Genomic DNA, 6,319 nt, shown 5'->3' with positions numbered 1-6,319 from the left:
TCAACACCTCGGCTGTGCCTAGAAATTCTGTCCATAAAAGTAATGAACAGAATTAGTGACAAAGGGCAGCCTTGGCAGAGTCCAACTCTCACCGGAAACGAGCCCGACTTACTGCCGGCAATGCGGACCAGACTCTGGCAACGGTCATACAGGGACCTGACAGCCCGTATCAAAGGGCCCGGTACCCCATACTCCCAGAGAGTATGGGGAGTATGTCCCCGTGTCCCTCGGGGGGCCACATGGCCCCCCGAGGGACACGGTCGAACGCCCAAGTCCACAAAACACATGTAGACCCAAGCACCCTCCAGGACCCTGCTGAGTGTGTGGAGCTGGTCCAATGTTCCACGACCAGGAAGAAAACCACGCTGCTCTTGCTCTTCAGGAAGAGCAGTGTGATGGCTACCTTAACGAGCTAAAAATAAATGTTGTGCTCCCGCTGAGACATGCAGAGCTGGACGCTCTTTAAGATGATAACAGGAGCTATACTGCCTGCGGTATTGACATCACCAATCGACCAGGTCCATGGTGGTAATTAAGTCCAGTGTGGCTGTTACCACTGCACTGAACTCTAAGCAGCACAGCTGATGTCGAACAAGACACAGCGCTACAGACGCTGAGAGAAACTTCAAAGACAAGCAGCGCTAATGGGCTATTACTCCTGGAAATGCTAATGGAGCTAGATCACCAGAACTGTAAAACCACAAGTACCAACACCAAACAAATGACGCAGAGCTACAGAAGTACTTGCCAGATCACATAGTCCGATAAGTGACACTTGCCACTTTCCAGAGGTAAGTGTCATTCATTGTTTCATTATGAAGCTGAAGGCAGCAGCTCCTATGGCCAACTCTTGTCCTCTTCTTCTGTTTGCTCCTCCTCATCTTCATCACCTCTTGTTATTTCTACGTTCCGATTGATTTCAATGCGCTCTGGTTCAAATTAAAAAGGCTTAATAATGTTTCTCATCACTGTTTTGGCTAGAGGAGCCAGGCAGTTGGACCTGTACACGTCATTTACCCAGAATGCATTGCAGTGTGAAAAACATGGCGACATTCCTGTGAAAATATTTTATTAAAATTTATAAAAACTAAATAACCTACAGCATTATTACTGTATTATTTTTACATCTGAGATAAGCATTTCCCAAATAAGGTCTATTTTTATAACTAGTTGTAGTTCCCTTTTAGTCCCACCGTGTGCAGTATGGAGAGCCATTTCAGCCAAAATTAAATAAATAAATGGGTGAAATAAATAAACACGAGTAAAATAAATCAATAAATGAAAAAAATGAGTGAAATAACTAAAAAATGAGTTAAATAAATGTAATTTTTATCCCATTTATATTTCTTCATTTATACATTTATTTATTCCCAGATTAATTTAACCATTTTTTATGTTCCCATTTTCATTAGTGCAATTTTAACTTTTCCCATTTTTGTTTACCCATTTTTCATTTATTCCTTTATCCATTTACCCATCTTTCATGAATCTATTTTTCATTTAACCACTTTTCAAATTCCCCTTTTTCATTAACCCAATTTTTTATTTATTTATCATATTATCAATTTCCCATTTTCATTTATCTATTTTTCATTCATCCCTTTAACCATTTTTCATTTACCACTTTTCAATTTCCCTTTTTCATGATTCCAATTTTCAATTTCCCAGTTTAATTTATAAATTTCTCATGTTTCTCTTTTTTATTTAGCCATTTTTCCTTCATCTGTTTTTCATTCAACATTTATTTGAAAAAATTATAATTTTCCCATTTTTCAATTTCCCTTATTCATTTGGTATTTCCTTATTTTCTTATTTATGACATTCCATTTTCCCCTCTTCGTTTCTGCTTTAATATGATAATGAGGAGTGGGGGTCTTCAGGCTACAATGGCAGCCTCTTGGTTGATTAGATACAACTGACCTTTTTCACGCTTCCGCGTTTTAAAGTGATTCCACCTAATTTTTCACTACCTTCCGCATTTTTAATCAACTCTAGTTTAAAAACTACTACACCTAGACACTTCAAACCTGGACTAGATTATTCCCTTCTACAAGCTGGATATTTAAAAACATGTTTGGTATTTGTGAAACATTTTTCTGATTTGTGAACTCAATAAAGTTCGATTTTCACCTTTTTTTACATCTCTTTCATACTAGAACTGCTCTAATTATAAAACTACTACACCTAGATACTTCAAATCTAAACTAGATTATTCTCCTCTTCAAGAAGAATCTTTATAACCATGTTTGGGATTTGTGAAACCTTTTCCTGATTTGTGAAAACTCAATAAAGTTTGATTTCCATCACTATTTTGCATCTGGATCGTACTATAACTGCTCCAGTTCCTAAAATACAACTCATAGACTCTTCAAATCACCCTTTTTTAAGTTTCACAAATCAGAAAAAGGTTTCACAAATCACAAACATGGTTTTAAATACCCAGCTTGAAGAAGAGAATAATCTAGTCCAGATTTGAAGTGTGAGGTAGATTTTTAATTAGAGCAGTTCTAGTATAAAAGAGATGCAAAAAAAAAAAATTGTGAAAATCGAACTTTACTGAGTTTTCACGAATCAGAAAAATGTTTCACAAATCCCAAATATAGTTTTAAGTATCCAGCTTGAAGAGGAGAATAATCTTATCCAGGTTTGAAGTGTCTAGGTGTAGTAGTTTTTAAACTGGAGTCGATTAAAGACGCGGAAGGTAGTGAAAAATTAGGTGGAATCGCCCTTTAACTATTGGAAGCTACAAATAGAAACCAACTTCAGCTTCGTCTACTTTGCTCAATCAAAACAGCAGAAGATGCCTCAGCACTGAGGGATATTGTTGTTCGGATCGATGGACTATTGATGTGAGGGCTCCACAGACAACATTTCACAAGTAAGATGGACATATTATTGTGTATATATTGTGATTAGAATATTACTTTACTGTATTTATGTCCACCGGCGAGATACCAGCTAATATTAGCTACAGTGCTTGGTGTAATACGAAGAACTGTATAAGCATATATATAATAGTGAATTACTTATATATATATATAATTAACTATTAATCATTATTATCACTATTATTCACTATTAATCATTATTTATTTGTGCCATTGTTAATCTTTATTTATTAGTGTTTGTATAGTTATATAAATATATATTGATATTACCAAATAATTTATTAAATAAATTATGAACGGCTGTGTGCTTTGTAATATGCTCTTCATACATCGATATCAGAATATTCCATTCCTATTCTATTGTTATAGCCACTAAGCATATTTAAATATGATGAACTATGTATTAAAAACATACTTAAAAAATACAATTGTTTATAAATGTAGCTTTGATAGATGTTTGAATATGGTTTACAGTAACAAAAAAGCGTGGTATGATCGATTAAATGTCTTTACCACTTGTGTAAACTTTGCCGGTGAATGTTATAACACATAATATAAGTTTTATAATATGTGTTATATTGTTTCATTTCTAATATAGGCCCTTGTGTCAGATAATCTAAGTCAATGTTAGAGAATAATTAATGTTTTTAGATTTACAGAATCTCAGTTAGCCTTCATAGCGGGGCTGAACCCGTATTACACCAAGCACTGTAGCTAATATTAGCTGGTATCTCACCGATGGACATAAATACAGTAAAGTAATATTCTAATCACAATATATACACAATAATATGTCCATCTTACTTGTGAAATGTTGTCTGTGGAGCCCTCACATCAATAGTCCATCGATCCGAACAACAATATCCCTCAGTGCTGAGGCATCTTCTGCTGTTTTGATTGAGCAAAGTAGGAGGGTATACCGCTCCAAGATGGCCGCCGTATTTCCTGCGCCGGAGCGGCCAATGCGGGGTCTACTCTTATGTTATGTCTATGGCCTCCTGCATCGTTATGTTAATGAGGAGAGTTGCCTTCTATGTCAGCTCCTCTACAATTTTTTCCAATAGAGCTTTGGAATCAACGTCACTGCGTCAGACGTTGTGAGGCGTTTAGGTGCAGTCGCTCGGTGCCATCTTTACAGGTCACAGATCAAAACAAATTTTATCCCGGTGGTTTTATTGTGTTACCGACTGCAGTGAAGTTATTTTCGAGTTGGATATTTGAAGATCCAATATCCGCCGAGCCAGCGGCGTTTAGCTCAAGTTTGATCCGATTTATGAACGCTAATTTCGGCTAGCCGTTCTCCTCAAGCACTCGGAGGTTCACTTCACTTAGGGACCGTCAACAAATCTCCGAATCAAACACTCCTGTCAAACAAATGTCAATAAATGCCTTGCCTTGTGACCAACTGATAAAAAAGTGGTAATTCATGCTTTTACGTGAGACACACTAACCTCTATTAAAAGATCAAGTCATATTCAATATTTTAAATAATTTTAATATTAAATAATATGTTTTCTTCAAAGCTTCCATATTGTGTGCCACATTGACTAGAAATCAGTGTGTAATTGTACTAAACTGTATATATGAGGCACATGCATTTTTATTCCATTTTCACTAAATTTTTATTTTTGTTACCGATTTTTTTTAGTTTAAATTTAGTGTTTCTCTTCAGTAGCTTCAAGGTTATGTGACCTATTGAATCAAAATCAGTGAGAAATTGTTCTACCAGTCTGTACTATGTGCAATATAGTGTATCTGTTGGTTTATAATCAATATTATATATAAAGATTTTGTTTTATGTTGGGATAATATTGTCCTTGATTTCCATAATTATTCAAGAAAAGAAGAAAACAATTAATTTTTAATTAATCTGATTGTATATTTAGCAAAGTTTTTTATCCACTTGTAGATTTAATAGAAAAAAATCCTTGTTTTGTGTTGTTTAAAATTTACATATTTAACTTCTTTCAGTTATATATCTCATTGAAAAACTGTTAGGCAATTAAAACAATAATACACACTGTGTATTAATTAACTTTAATTTATGTACAGCATGTTGTAATATCCCTGGCTAGAATAGAATAGAGTATAATTTATTGTTTGTCAATGCACATAATGTACAATGAGATTAGATTTTGGCTGATGTTGCTACTTTTATATAGTTTACTTTTATACTTGTTGTATCTTGTTCTTTAATTTAAAAAAAAGGTTGACAAGGAGTTTCATCTTAAACAATGGTCAAAAGAAGAAAAATCTCATGTCCTTTCAAATAGTTAAGTTAATCTGAGATAAATTATCAAAGCTTAAGACCGATAAGATATTGAAACTCATATTTCATTTTATGTAGACATTTAAATCATCTGAAGTCATTCATTTCTGTATTTCTGACTGTGTAACAGAATATGTCATATTGTTTCATCTTCTATCTTCTTCTAATTACATCTTCTATGTTTCCCTATTGTAACTAAGGAACCATTTCATCGTGTGTTCAAATCTAAGACATGATTGTTATGGAGTGAAAGTTTCTTCAATCACCACGGAGGCTCAGATGTTTTTTGCTGAACATGTTTGTTCAGTTTTTATTGAGGAGAAAACCTCGACAGCTGATAATGGCAATAGCTGTTTGTAACCTAGCAACTGAAATTAACAGAAGGCAAGATACAAAAGACAGAACTAGGTAGCATTCTTCAAAAATAAAATACTTCCTCTGTCCAAATAAATCATGTCTCACACTTAAATATCCTCCTGACTACCAGGAAAAAAAAAATTGTCCAATCACCATTTTTTTTAAATCCCACATTCTTTGTAAGGTAATAAAAGGTTTTATGCACTTACTTTGTCTCGTCCCACAAAATGTGTTATTACTGATGAATGCAATTTTTATGTATTAGAAAAAGATACAAACAAAAGTCCCACCCCTTCATAAGTGGTATCATTGAAAGGCCCTAAATGTCCTCTCCAGATACCAAAAGGAATTAATTCAGTAGAATGCAGGGGGTGGGAGATATTCAAGTTTAGAAATGTCCTCTACAGAGGACAAAAATGAACTACTGGTAGTCAGGAGGATATGTTCACTTCACCTTTTGTAATTATATTTAATCATGCTAAATTCAGTTAATAATAATCATCATATAAATTATGCTTGACATACAATTGTAAATAAGTCACTAATAACATCACTTAACAACATATAAGTGTAAAGAAGTCACAACAATGACTTCTTGTCACTGTACATATGTACCCTAACCCTCTGTGAAGGTTTCTGTAACACTGAAACCTTCACACTACATTCACTCATTCACTTATACAAGAAGTGTATAAGTAGTAAGCTACTGGATTGTCTGACAGGTGAAGCAACCAGCAGGCAAAGGGGTGAAGTGTCCAGCCCAAGGAAACCACAACAGAGATGGACAGAGTGGGGACTATATCCT

This window comes from Poecilia mexicana, unplaced genomic scaffold, assembly GCF_051168715.1.
Source record: "Poecilia mexicana isolate PSO_F unplaced genomic scaffold, ASM5116871v1 scaffold_10, whole genome shotgun sequence".
Lineage (NCBI taxonomy): Eukaryota > Metazoa > Chordata > Actinopteri > Cyprinodontiformes > Poeciliidae > Poecilia > Poecilia mexicana.
Note: the sequence above shows the minus strand (reverse complement) of the source record.